Source organism: Herpailurus yagouaroundi, unplaced genomic scaffold (genome assembly GCF_014898765.1).
Source record: "Herpailurus yagouaroundi ecotype Mexico unplaced genomic scaffold, PumYag 139, whole genome shotgun sequence".
Lineage (NCBI taxonomy): Eukaryota > Metazoa > Chordata > Mammalia > Carnivora > Felidae > Herpailurus > Herpailurus yagouaroundi.
Window position 1 is genome coordinate 74,511,929 of NW_024412394.1, and position 15,616 is coordinate 74,527,544.

Sequence of the window (15,616 nt, forward strand, 5' to 3'; positions counted from 1 at the left end):
GGTGAGGGCTACACAACAATGTTGCTATACTTAATGCCACTAAACTATAAACTTAAAGTGGTTAAAGTAGTAAACTTTACATTACATGTATTTTGCCACAATTCAAAAATGAATCAGACTTAGACACAATAGCTAAAATGTTAAAAACTCTTAGAAGAAAACATAGGTGTAAATGATCATTACCTTGGATTAGATAATGGTTTTTTTAATATGACCAAAAGCAGAAGTGGCAAAAGAAAAAAATAGACAAACTTAAATTAAAAACTTTAGTGCTTCAGGATGCCTGGGTGGCTCAGTCGGTTAAGCATCTGACTCGATTTTGGCTCAGGTCATGATCTCACAGTTCATGAGTTTGAGACTTGCATCAGGCTCAACGCTGACAGTGCAGAGCCTGCTTGGGATTCTCTCTCTCCCTGTCTCTCTCTTACTCTCTCTCTCTCTGCCCACGTGCTCTCTCTCTCTCTCTCTTTCTCTCTCTCTCTCACCCTCTCAAAATAAATAAATAAACATTAAATAAAACCTTGGGGGCACTTGGGTGGCTCAGTTAAGGATCCGACTTCAGCTCAGGTCATCATCTCACACCTTGTGAGTTCAAGCACCACATTGGGCTCTCTGCTGTCAGCACAGAGCCCAATTGGGATCCTCTGTCCCCTTTCTCTGTGCTCCTACCCCACTGGTTCTCTATTTCTCTCTCTCTCTCTCTCTCTCTCTCTCTCAAAATAAATAAACTTAAAAAAACTTTTGTTTCAAAGACAACATCAAAGAAAATTTGTATACAAACCACAGAATGGGAGAAAATTATTCAGAGAAAATCTTATATCTGATAAGGGACTAGTATACAGAATATATAAAGAACACTTACAACTTAACAATAAAAAGATAACCCAATTTAAAAATTGTGCAAAGAATTTGACTAGATAATTCTCCCAAGAATATATACAAGTGGCAAATATGCATATGAAAGGATCATCATTAGTCATTAGTCATTAGGGAAATGCAATTCAAAGCCACAAGTACCATTGCACAAGCATTAGGATGGCTATATTAGTAAGATAAACAATAACAAAGGTTTGTAAGGATGTGGAGAAATAGGAATCCTCATGCAATGTTTGTGGGAATGTAAATAATGCAGCCATTGTGGAAAACAATTTGGAACTTCCTTAAAAAGTTAAACAAAATGATCTAGCAATTCCACTCTTAGGTATTTGCTTAAGAGAAATTAAAATATATACCCATACAAAAAGTAGTATCAGGTGTGAATAATTATTCATAGTAGCCAAAAAGTGAAAATAATCCAAATGTCTATCAACTAATGAATGGATGAACAACAGAATATGGTATATCAACACAATGATACTATTCAGCCATAAAAAAGAATGAAGAATAACTGTTATAAGATTGGTGAACTGTGAAAACATTATGCCAAGTGAAAAAAGTCAGATACCAAAAATAACATGTTGTATGACCCCATTCATATGAAATGTCCAGAACAGGAAAATCCACAGGCAAAACGTCAATTAGTAGTTGCTAGGGCTGGGGGTGGGGATTGGGGACTGACTGCTAATGGGAACAGTTTGTTCTGGGAGTGATAAAATTGTTCTGGAATAAAAGATAGTGGTGATGGTTGCAAGGAATTGTGACCATACTAAAAATCATTGACTTGTACAATTTAAAAGGATGAATTTTATGGTATATGAATTACATCATAATTTTTTAAAATTCCTTTTAAAAATGTTCCACTGTATTCTTTTTTTTAACTTAAAATTTTGTTAATGTTTATTTATTTTTGAGAGAGAGTGAGAGTGTGAGCAGGGGAAGGGCAGAGAGAGATGGAGATGCAGAATCCAAAGCAGGTGCCAGGCTCTGTGCTGTCAGCACGGAGCCCGATGTGGGGCTTGAACCCACGAACTATGAGATCATGACCTGAGCTGAAGTCAGACGTTAAACCAACTGAGCCACCCGGGCACCTCAATTCTTTTTGTTTTAACTTTAATTCCAATATAGTTAAGATACATTTTATATTATATTCAGGTATACAATATAGTGATTCAACACTTCCATACATCACCCAGTGCTCATCACAACAAGTGCACTGTCTTCTTACTTTTGTTTTATGAATGCAGTATATCTTTTTTTTAACTCTGTCTTTTTTCCATTGGTATTAAGCAATCTGATTGTAATGTATTTTGGATAGTTTTTCATGTTTCTTATGTTTAGGTTTCATTGCAATTCTGGGATCTGTGGGTTTATTGCTTTTATCATCAAATTTTTTTTAATTTTCATGCATTAGTTATTCACAATTTTTTTCTCCTGTTACCCCCTCCCATTCTGGGCATTCTAATTACATCTATGTGACGCTGTTGAAAGTCTTTCCAAAGATCACTGGAACTGTAGAGTTTTTTCAGGCTTTTGTTCCTCCTTAATTATTTTTTAAATTATCTCTTCAAATTTACTAATCTTATGCAGTTTCTAACCTGTTACTAGTCTCATTCATTGTATTTTCATCTTAGACATTTATAGTATTCATTTTAAAAATTCAGTTTGCCTTTAAAAATACTCCCACATCTCTCTTAACATCCTTATGCTTTCCTCTTCCTTTTTGGACATAAGGACTGTAGTAATAGCAACTCTAGTGCCCTTTCTTATCCATTCTACCATCTGTGACATTTCTAGACCTATTTGTATTCATTGGCTTTTCTTATGAGTCACATTTTCTACTTCTTTTCATGCCTAGCATTTTTTATTAGATGCTAGATGTGAATTTCACTTTACTGAATGTTAGATATTCTTGTATTTCATTAAGCATTCTGTCTCCATTCTGATATGCTCACGCAGTTAAGTTACTTGGAAATCATTTCGTCCTTTCAAGGTTTGTCACTAAGCTTTGTCAGGCAGAGTTGGAGCAGCCTGTAGACTCAAGCAAGTTTTCTGCACTACTGAGGCAATACCCTTCAGAAGAGTATGCCTGATTCCATGTATATTATAAGGTTTTTACATTTTGGTTGTTGAACATATACCATTCCCAATGACAGCTCCTAGGATTGCTCCATCTGCTTCTTTTAGGACATTTCCCCCCAAGCTAAAGATAGTTTCCTTACATGCGTATGCTGATCAATCCTCAGGTGTAGATAGTGGGTGGAGGGACTCTGTAAATTTTTCCAAATTCTGTCTCTGTGCAGCATTCTCCTCTCCAGTATTTTGTCTTGCAAACTCTAATAACCTTGGTATCCCTGAACTCCAACTCCATCTCTTAAACTATGAGAAACTACTGGGGTCTGCCTGGGCTCCCCTTCCCTGCAAGGTGGCCTGAAGACTCCCCAGGCATTAAGCAGGGCATGGTAGGACTCCTCTAGTTTGTTTCCCATTTATTAAGAATTTCTATCTGTATGTCTTCTTTGGAAAAGTGTCTTTTCATGTCTTCTGTCCATTTCTTAACTGGATTATTTGTTTTTGGGGTGTTGAGTTTGCTAAGTTCTTTGTAGATGCTAACCCTTCATTAGATATGTCATTTGCAAATATTTTTGGATACTAACCCCTTATCAGATACGTCTTTTGTAAATATCTTCTCCCATTCTGTAGGCTGCCTTTTAGTTCTGTTGATAGTATCCTTCTCTGTGCAGAAGATTTTTATTTTGAAGTCCCCATCATTCATTTTTGCTTTTCTTTCCCTTGCCTCTGGTGACATGTCTAGTAAGAAGTTGCTCTGATTGAGGACAAAGAAGTTGCTGCCTGTGTTTCCTCTAGGATTTGGATGGTTTCCTGTCTCACATTTAGGTATTTCATCCATTTTGAGTTTATTTTTGTATATGATGTAAGAAAGTGGCCCAGTTTCATTTTTCCGCATGTTGCTGTCTAGTTGTCCCAACATCATTTATTGAAGAAACTGTCTTTTTTCCATTGGATATTTTTTCCTTTGTCAAAGGTTAGCTGACCATATAGCTGTGGGTCCATTTTTGGGTTTTCTATTCTGTTCCATTGATCTATGTGTCTGTTTTTGTGCCAGTACCTTACTGTCTTGATGACTAGAGCTTTGTAATGTAGCTTGAAGTCCAGAATCATGATGCCTCCAGCTTTGGTTTTCTTTTTCAGGAATTGCTGTGGCTATTCGGGGTCTTCTGTGGTTCCATACAAATTTTAGGATTGTTTGTTCTAGCTCTGTGAAAAATGCTGGTGGTATTTTGATGGGGATTGCATTAAATGTGTAGATTTCTTTGTGTAGTATAGACATTTTAACAATGTTTGTTCTTCTAATCCCTGATCGTGGAATGCTTTTCTATTTCTCTTGTCTTCTTCAGTTTCTTTCAATGAAGTCTTCTATAGTTTTCAGAGTACAAATGTTTTACCTCTTTAGTTAGGTTTATTCCCAGGTGTCTTATTGTTTTTGGTGCAATTGCAAATGGGATCGATTCCTTGATTTCTTTTTCTGCTGCTTCGTTATTAGTGATTAGAAATGTAACAGATTTCTGCACGTTGATTTTATATCCTGTGATTTTGCCGAATTCATATGTTAGTTCTAGCAATTTTTTGTGGAGTCTTCTGGGTTTTCTACATAGAGTATCATGTCATCTGCAAATAGTGAAAGTTTGACTTCTTCCTTGATGATGTGGATGCCTTTTATTTCTTTTTGTTGTCTCATTGCTGAGGGTAAGACTTCCAGATGGCTAACAGACACATGGAAAGATGTTCAACATCACTCACCATCAGGGAAATACAATCAAACCCATGATGAGATACCACTTCACACCTGTCAGAATGGCTAACAACAACACAAGAAACAACAGGTGTTGGCAAGGATACCACACTGTTGGTGGGATTGCAAACTGATTCAGCAACTCCAGATAACAGTATGGAGTTTCCTCAGAAAGCTAAAAATAGAACTACTCTATTATTCAGCAATTGCACTACAAAGTATTTATCCTAAGAATACAAAAATACAGATTTGAAGGGGTACATGCATCCCAATGTTTATAACAGCATTATCAACAATACCCAATCTATAGAGAGAGCCCAGATCTACATTGACTGATGAATGGATAAAGAAGATGTGGTATGTATGTACAATGGAATATTACTCAGCAATCAAAAAGAATGAAATCTTGCCATTTGCAATAACGTGGATGGAACTAGAGTGTATTATGTTAAGTGAAATAAGTCCGTCCGAGAAAAACAAATACAGTATGATTTCACCCATATGTGGAATTTAAGAAATAAAACAGATAAACATATGGGATGGCGGATAGAGAAAAAAACAAACCATGAAAGACATTTAAAGATAGAGAACAAACTGAGGGTCGGTGAAGGGATGGGGTGAGAGATGGGCTAAATGAGAAATGGGTATTAAGGAGGGCACTTATTATGATAAACAATTGGTTTTGCAAGTGATGAATCACTGAATTCTACTCCTTAAACCAATATTGCACTGTATATTAACTAACTAGAATTTAAATAAAAGTTAAAAAAAAAAAGTTTTGCTGCCCTGTGCTGCCTGGTGTCCATTGTCTGAAAACAATTGTTTCCTATATTTGGCTTGTTTCTGGTTGTTTAAGGTAGGCCAGTGACTCCTGTCACTGTTACTCCATCTTGGCATAAAGTGGAAGTCAAGTTATGTATTTTTTTACATTCCAAAATCTATGTAATAGGCCTGTTCCAGACTGAGTACTGAAAATTATCACACTAAATTGTCCCTCAGCTACTTCTGAGAATTTCTCAGGTGCTTCCTCTCATATGCTCCAGAATACCTTTCTCAGGTTATTCATTCATTGATTCCCTTATTCACATAATAGATATTTATTGAGTGTTTATAATATTCCAGGTCTTATTGTCACTACTGAGATATGATGAAAGACAAGAAAGAAAATTTTCATGCTTTTAGCAGTTTACGTTTTGTTGGACGGAAGCCAGCATTGAACAAATATATTTCAGAAAGTAGCAGCTACCATATAGGAAATAAATAGAGAGTAACTGGACAGAAGGATGCTAATTTAAGTTAGGAGTTACTGAGGAGGTGATACTTGATCTGAGACCTACATGACAAGAAAGTACGGCCAATAGAAAGGACTGAAGAAAGAGAATTCCAAGAGCAACTAGCAAATACAAAGGGCTTGACATTGGGATGAGAAGTGTGTATTTAAGGAACAGAAAAAACAGTGTGGCTGGAATATAGAGTGATGAGGAAAGGGGTGGGATATGAGATAAGAAAGGTATAGACTAACTTTTAATCTCAGTGCAAACACAAAGTAGGTGAGACCTACTTTGCTCATTCCTCCCAACATCCCCTTCTCTCTTGAAGGTCTAGCCAATTCTGTTCAAGTGTCTAGTCCTATCCCCAGAGTAAATGCTAATTACTATAAACCAATTATAGCAACCCAATCTATCTGGCTAGTGATTGGTTCAAGAAAAGGCAAGTGACAGAGACCCACACAAAGAGATCTAAAGGGTAGTTTTCTGGGAAGGGTTCCCTTATCTATAAAAGGAGACTCACAAAAGGAGTTAGTTTCATCTTTCACTAAACCAGGGATTCCCAACTGGGAGCAATTTTGTACTCCAGGGGACATTTGGCAACATCTGGATGCTACTGGTATCTAGTGCTTACAGGTCAGGATTACCACTAAGCATCCTATAAGGCATAGAACCATACACACAGCAAAGAATTATCCAGACCTAAATGTTAATATTACCAAGGTTGAGAAACCCTGTATTAGACATTATTGCATCTAAATGTTATAGCTATCTTGTGACCAGGAAGTTAGCTAATGTGTTAAAGATGAAAAAGTGAAAAAAACATAAAGACTCTGAGGTTGTACTGATATCTTTCAGTACTAAATCAATCAACTTGTTACTTACAACAACTTTCCCTTAGGACTTCTTGTTACGTGAACTATCTGTTTGTCTATCATTTAGGCTATTTTGAGTTAGACTGTTGTATATGGGAGTCAGGAGTCTAGAGGATAGATGATCTATATTTGAGAGTCATCAACAAATTAATGAAATTTGAAGCCCTGGGACTGAAAGAAGGCATAGGTAGAGATATGACATCAGGGAATGCCAATGTTTATAGGTTAAGTGGAGTCAGCAAAGAAGACTAAGGAAAAGAAGTCAGGAACAGCTAGTAATAAAATAACAGCCAACGTTCTTACGCTGCATACTATACGCAGGACACTTTTCTAAATGCTTTATAAATATTAGCTCATTATTCCTTATAACAACCCTATCAGTCAAATCCTATTTTCATTCCATTTTGTATATGAGGATGGTTAGTTATAGGTCAATGACAATTAATTTGCTGGGATCACAGAGTCAGTGAGTGTGTGAGCTGAGATTCGAACTCAGGCAGTCTGGCACCACAATCTAAATTGCCTTGTCATATGACATCTCCCAAATCAGAAGCATATGTCTCATAGAAGTTAAGAGAAGGAAGTTTTTCAGGAAATAGGGAATAGTCAGTTGTATTGAACACGGTCAATAAACCAAATAAGATGAGGAAGGTGGTTTCAATTCGGTTTGGCAACATGGAGAACATTGGTGACCTTAACATGACCCGTTTCAGTTCCTCAGATGGGAAAATCAGCTCATTTGTAAGGTTTGAAGGGTGATGAGAAGGTGAGAATTCTAGACTTAAATACATAATTGTATTTATGTATTCATGTTATAAGGAATCATGCATGTGTGTATGTGTGTGTAGGAATTAAAGAAAATTCTAGACTTAAGGAATTAAGAGTCAAAATGAGTAATATAGACTTTTGTAGTCAAATTAGTCAGATACCCACTAGTATATTTAAACCTGGAATAATTATAGAACTGGTATGTGATTTATTTTGCTACCCACCAAGCATTATTAATCTTTTTTTTTTTTTCAATTGACTTCTTTCCTAGATCTTTTCTTTCTCTACTTTTATCTTCTCATTTTGCCTGCTTTGAAATAGAGACCTGTGCCTCTGGCAGGAACACAGCCATGTCTGTCAAATTATGGCCCTGACTATCACTAAGGCATTGAATTCCACAAGTACGTGCCTCTTAACCTGTAACGAGCAGCAGGTTACTGTAATTCCGTGTGTGAATTTCTGGGATAAACATTACAGGCGTTTCTTTCGTTGTGATAAATATCTAGGAAATCTCACTGCAATCTTGGCATAGTAAATCTTAAATCCGAGTATATCCTAGAGTCAAACCAAATATATTACACAGGGATTATAAACAAATCAGATAACAGTTTTGTTTGCATCTACCAGTTTTAAGAAGGTATCTTATGGTATCAATGTATTCTTTAGAGAATTGGCTGGTGCTACAACATTTTGCTATATTTCATTATTAAAGTGACTGGTGGTTCAAATTCTTAAACTGGACTTTAAGCATGATGGATATGAAACTATACTTCTAGTAATAATAAACTCATTTTTATGGGTTAAGAGGAATATTCTGAGAGGGGAACCACAGACAATAAACAAATTAAGCATATTCAATTATTATTTCATCTGAATAATGTTTTCTCTATGGATAAAGTCACAGCCATGAGTCCGCTGAAGTGGCATTATGATATGATGTTAACTGTGTGTGAAGTCCTGTGTTCACAAGGGCAGAATTATTACATTTCTATGTAAGTAAAACATCATTATCCAAGTGTAAGGTGTTTGCCTTTGCTTTTGTTGTCCTACATTTTCATGTTAATAATCACAGAGGAGAGGGACACTAGGCTGCAGACGTACAGCCCAGAGAGAATGTTTGCAACTAACTAGTGGTATGATGTTAGCCAGTTACTTAATCCATCTGAGTCTCAATTTTCTCACCTGCAAACTGGGAATAATAATACCTACTTTGCATGTAAAAAGCACTCAGTAAATGTTTTCTAATCTTGGCTTTAGTAGGGCTGATATCACATTTATGTACAGAAATCAGCGTGCCATCAGTGTAACGATCCTTGCCATTTTGCTGGAATAGGCAATGGAGGGTAATTCTGGTCTAGAAATCTTTAAGCACACAGAAGATACTCATTCATTTGGACACATACCAATCTAGGCCTAAATTAAAAAGGACAAATTAGATGACTTGTGAGGTCTAGTTCTCTTTCCAACTGAAACAAAAAGATAAATATCTTGCATAAATAAATATTAATCCAAGTATGATGCACGTTGAGATAAAACTGTAGGAATTGCCTGACCATTTACTTGTTTAGTGTCCCTCACATCATTCAGCATGGCCTGACTCTTTGGCTTTGATTTTTGGCACTAATGATGATCTTTTTAAAAAGCCCATAAATTCATTTGAATGAGTACCCGTGGCACAGATCAAGTTTTGACTGGTAGAGCCAAGTCATGCTCTTTCCCTGTGCTTTTCCTTGGCTCCCTGTCCAATGTTCCCATTGCTTTTCCCACAAAGGACAGTGACTTGCTCACTGTCCAGCCCACACAAAGGAAGAGGCTTATTAAAGTGCAGATACAGGTTTGTTTCTAACAAAACCAATGCCTGAAAATGAAGTATTCATTCCATCAGTATCTGATGACAGAAAACAACTGGTCTGACCAATGTTTTCATTATGTTAACAGGTGTTTAATATCCTGAATATAATACATGCTGCGGTTTAATAGAAAGAACATAAACATAGGAATCAGAAAGGCTGGGCTTAAAGTCAGGTTCTGCTCCTTATAAATGCCTCAACCTTTATGATCTTCATGTTGTCTATAAAATTGGTGTAATTGTGCTCACGCCAAAATGTTTCATGAGAATTAAAATAGGTAGCATGTGTAAAATACTTAGGTTTCAAATAAAGGCAACTAAAAATAGTATGAAAGAGGAGAAGAGAATGGGAGAAGGGTCTCAGTTAGGGGACTATTGTAATATATAAGTAAGAAATTATAAAGTGGTGAGAGATTTTTAAAAAACCCTCAATGTTTTCTGGGATCTACTCCAGTTGTAGGGATGATAGGGTGGTCGGGAGAAAATGGAGCAATAAACAGGAGGGCTGTGGGAGGAGCAGAGGAGAAGGAGAACACAGAGGTTTAAAGCTGAACTTGGTAAGCTGAAAATACTCAACAGACATCCACGTGGAGTTCAGGGAAGAGGCACAGGCTGGAAATACAATCAAGGGAGTCATCAGTATATAGATGACAGTTACAGCCATGAGGCTAAATGAGGTCACCAAAGAAGTACATGGAAAAAGAGGAGAGCAGAGGACCACAGGCTGAGCCTTAGACAGTCTTGGGAGCACCAACGTTTGGAAGTCAGACTGATGAGGATGTACCAGAAAAGAAGACAAACTAAGACTAGCTCCTTTTCTGAATCTATTTATATTTTCACTATCTTTGAACATCATGGTGCTATGGCAGAGTAAATAGGGGTTGCCATAAATTATTCAGAAGAATCTAGGAAAGAAATAGCTATTTCATGGGCACCTGGGTGGCTCAGTCAATTAAGCATCCAACCCTTGATTTTGGGTCAGGTCACCATGTTACGGTTTGTGAGGTAGAGCCCCGCACTGACAGCGCAGAGCCTGCTTGGGATTCTCTCCCTCCCTCTCTCTCTCTTAGTCCCTCTGTTCACACTCTCTTTCTCTCAAAATAAATAAACTTAAAAAAAGAAAGAGCTATTATAAACTACCGTATGATAAATTAAAGGTATAAAGAATAAATGTGTGTGGGGCGCCTGGGTGGCGCAGTCGGTTAAGCGTCCGACTTCAGCCAGGTCACGATCTCGCGGTCCGTGAGTTCGAGCCCCGCGTCGGGCTCTGGGCTGATGGCTCGGAGCCTGGAGCCTGTTTCCGGTTCTGTGTCTCCCTCTCTCTCTGCCCCTCCCCCGTTCATGCTCTGTCTCTCTCTGTCCCAAAAATAAATAAACGTTGAAAAAAAAAAAAAAGAATAAATGTGTGCATATGTTTTCATAGTTTCTCAATTTATATTTCCTTTGGTGGCAAAAAAAGTTTAATTTACACAGAAGTTCAAAGGTACAAAGGATAAATCCTCAACATGTGCTTTCATATCTCAGTTTCTGTATCCTTTTATTTACAGTAGATGGTACACGAAGGCAAAAATTCACCCCAGAGTTTGTCCTCCATGGTATCTTAAAAACACAAAGGCGCTAATTTGTGTTTTGAAAGACAGGTTCTATTTCAACAATTTCCATTTTTCTAAGGACAGTCATTCAAAAAATTCATATTGTATACAAGGAAGACTTTATGTAATATAATATTCTGCAGCAGGGTGTTCGGCTTGCTCTCATTCAATTCCCTTATTGGCAACTATTCGTAACACAAATGCTTTTTGTCCTTTCCTCCCTCTCCCTGCCACAATAGACCAAGTAATTAACCAAGTGAAGAGGCTGTCAATTAAACACTGATACTAATCTAGGCATAAAAGCTTCTTTAGGGAACATCGGTTTTGAACATATTTTCAGCATTATCAGCATTGATTTTATTCAATCCAATTCTCATACAATCGAGTGCTCCAAATGTTTACATGCCATCCAGGCAACGCTTGCAACATGGATGACCCATGTTGTAGAAACAGCACTCACAAAGAATGTAGGAAGAATAAGCTCTCTATTGTGCCTCCAAGGCCTATTTTTCCAGGAATAGATGTTCCATCATTAATTAATGTCGCACATCTTTAATGATAAGATTGTCAAAGACAATTAAGGAAATGATTACAAGTGTCCTTGGCAACTGGAATGCCTACTGATTTTAGCTTACTTTCCCTAAGTGTGGCTTAAAGGTCATTTCTTTGAAGTGTGAAGACTTAAGCATGCCTTGCATTGGTGTCATTATGTACAAATGTTACACAAAAAGGAGACATCTTTTTAGCTTGATTTCTTCAACATGAGTTACAAGATATTTGAAAATAATTACATTTTTGAGCCATTGCTTCAGCCATTAACTTCAGGAATTGCTAAAGTTGTTACCTGTCTTGTTAACCTGTTTGATTAACTCACATACTGTGCACTGCAATTAGTTTCCTTTAAATAAATTAACTTGGGGCCCTCGCTGGCTATCAACGATTTCCTCCTTTCTCTGACTTTCACTTCAGTATGCATCCATTCAGACAGACTTGCCCAGGCCTGTGAGCCCTTGGGGCTTCATGAAAAGCCTCCTCTTTCAAATCATTTTGGAAAACTGTGGAGAGTCTGTAACTGTACCCTTTCTTCAAGCCAATGAGTTCATCTTCTAGCTTCACGGATGCACAGCAGGCAGCAGAAGCACCTTGGTTGCTACACTTCTCTTTATCCCAAATCCCATGCAAATGAGACAGGGATGCGGGTGGATGTGACACACAAAATGAATTTGAACGACAGCTCAAAAGCCCCATGTGTAGAGAACCCTGATCTTTTATAATGGGCACCAAGCAAACCCATGTGACTTGTTCTAGAGGAAAAAAACTGTCTTTAACATATTGGACAGGAAGTAAACCTGCCTTCTGCTCTAGAGGGAGACACTATCTCTCTATTTAAAGACTTTCTCTTACACAAAAATCCGTGTAAAGATAAAGGTAATCAGCACCTCTAGTTGGAGGACTTGCAGAAACATGAGAAGCCGATGGAGAGTCTTTTCCTAACACCTATTTCTGCCAGACATTAATTATGACAGAATGTCTGGCAGAGAAATATTAACCATTATCACCTTTGAAGGAAGACTTCAAACCACACATGCCCCATTCCAGAAAAACATTCTAATGACCCTTTCCCCACCCACTCCTACTCCATTCCCCAAGCATGCCATTTTCCCTCCTGATATTAAGGCCTATGATATTTTCACTGGTTTTTCTTTGTGCTAGCCACACAAGAGTCATGTCTAATGCTCAGTCATATAAATCATGGCAATGCCGAACAATACCTTATTTGCTTCATCCTTCTTTCCCTAGCCCTATGCTTCCATTTGCTTTTAACATTTTCATTTACTTATAAAAGAACTTACTGCATATAGTCCATATTGTAAACTGCCTTAAAATATCTTAGGAGAGAAGCTGTTACATATTTTAAAATAAATATCAAGTAATGGAAAGATTGCACAGGCCAAAATAGTAGAACTATTTTAAAAAATTTCATAAACAGACCAATCACCAATAACCTCTCGAAAGATATTTCCAAGCACTTCTTCAAATTTATTCATCTCATAGCTACTCCCCAAAGTATTCTAAAATATCAGAAGAGGTGAGATGAGGCACATCACAAGAATGAATAAAACAGGCCTGCTAATTTTTAAATTCATATTGGTTACTGGTAATGACAGTAGCATACATGTATTGTATTAAAAATATGTGAGATGTAACAAAGAAAAATTAAATTGTCCACAGCATATCACTATCTAATATAAACAATGCTAACTTTCGTGTGTGTGTGCGCTATGCATTAGAATCACCTGGGGATTTCTTTCTTTTTCTCTTTCTTTCTTTCTTTCTTTCTTTCTTTCTTTCTCTGTCTGTCTTTATTTCTCTCTTAATATAATTTATTGTCAAATTGGCTTCCATACAACACCCAATGCTCATCCCAACAGTTGCCCTCCTCAATGCCCATCCCCCACCCCTCATCAACCCTCAGTTTGTTCTCTGTATTGAGAAGTCTATTACCGTTTGCCTCCCTCTCTCCGTTGGTAAGTTTTTTCCCCTTCCCCTCCCCCATAGTCTTCTGTTAAGTTTCTCAAGATCCACATATGAGTGAAAACATATGGTACCTATCTTTCTCTGACTGATTTATTTCACTTAGCATAATACCCTCCAGTTCCATTCACATTGCTACAAATGGCCAGATTTCATTCTTTCTCATGGCCAGGTAGTGGTCCATTGTATATATAAACCACATCTTCTTTATCCCTTCATCAGTTGATGGACATTTAGGCTCTTTCCATAATTTGGCTATTGTTGAAAGTGCTGCTATAAACATTGGGGTACATGTGCCCTTATGCATCAGCACTCCTGTATCCCTTGGGTTAATTCCTAGCAGTGCTATTGCTGGGTCATAGGGTAGTTCTATTTTTAATTTTTTGAGGAACCTCTACACTGTTTTCCAGAGTGGCTGCACTAGTTTGCATTCCCACCAGCAGTGTAAGAGGGTTCCCTATTCTCCACATCCTCGCCAGCATCTATAGTCTCCTGATTTGTTCATTTTAGCCGCTCTGACCAGTGTGAAGTGGTATCTCAGTGCGGCTTTGATTTGTATTTCCCTGATGATGAGTGACATTGAGCACTGTTTCATGTGTCTGCTGGCCATCTGGATGTCTTCTTTGGAAAAGTGTCTATTCATGTCTTCTGCCCATTTCTTTACTGGATTATTTGTTTTTCAGGTGTGGAGTGTGGTGACTTCTTTATAGATTTTGGATACTACAATGCTAACTTTTAATTAGCAATAATCGCACCTCAGATAAACCTCATCGGCTATGATACTGCCACGGCGCAAAGCTACAATGCTAACTTTTAAATGTAGTTCCATGTTGTTGCTGCAAATGGCAGGATTTCATTCTTTCTCATTGCCAAGTAGTATTCCATTGCATATATAAACCACATCTTCTTTATCCATTCATCAGTTGATGGACAGTTAGGATCTTTCCATAATTTGGCTATTGTTGAAAGTGCTGCTATGGAACTGGAGGGTATTATGCTAAGTGAAATAAGACAGTCAGAGAAAGACAGATACTATATGTTTTCACTCATGTGTGGATCTTGAGAAACTTAACAGTAGACCATAGGGGAAGGGAAGGGGGAAAAAAGTTACAACAGAGAGGGCAAACCATAAGAGACTCTTAAATACAGAGAACAAACTAAGGCCTGATTGGGGGTGGGGAAGAGGGGGAAGTGGGTGATGGGCATTGAGGAGGGCAATTGTTGGGATGAGCACTGGGTGTTGTATGGAAGCCAATTTGACAATAAATTACATTAAAAAATAAATGTAGTTCTGTGTCTATCTATATTAATATAGATATCTATTAATCAAATTGTGTGTATAGATTATTTACTGATTATTTTTAAAATTAACAACTTATCTTGAGCATATTCAAACTATGCTATTGATGTTATTTAAAAATATAAGTTTTTAATGGCCTCATGTATTTTTTTATCACTTGACCAGACCATAATTTATTAAGCAATTACCTGCCCTATGGTTTACTATTTGAATTGTTTATAATTTTCCCAATAGAAAGTCTGTAACACATAACCTTGTCCATATTTGTGATTATGTCCTTGGAATGGATTCCTAGAAATAAAATAACTAAGTCAAATAATTAGGTGTAAGGCTCTTGACATGGGTGTACTTCTTTCCAGAAAAACTGAACCAATTTATACATGCAGCAATTGCAAATAAGAATGCCTGTTTTGTAGTTTTTCTTATTCATTAAATATCATTACTAAGGACATTTTGCCTGTCTTATTTGCCATAAATACATTGTCTAAGTTTTCTGTTTTCTTTGAGGTTTGTTTTGGTGTTTAGAAATATGAAACATGTATACCATCAAATATAGCTTATTATTTCTTGCATTGCTTTTATGATTTTAAATTCCTTGTCAATTCTGAAATTAGTTAAATATTTTCTGATATATTCTTCGAGTTTTGTGAGTGGTAGAAGTGTCATGTTTTGTGTTTAAATCTTTAATCCACTCTGGGGCTGGACTCTCAAATGATAAACCAGCAAGGAATTCCTTAAC

General features: G+C 37.1%; 1 pseudogene; it reads right to left on the reverse strand.

Annotated features, from left to right (window-relative positions):
• Window positions 1–14,266: 14,266 nt before the first annotated feature.
• On the reverse strand, window positions 14,267–14,377 carry LOC121030151 (uncharacterized; annotated as a pseudogene).
• Between the last annotated feature and the right edge of the window lie 1,239 nt (window positions 14,378–15,616).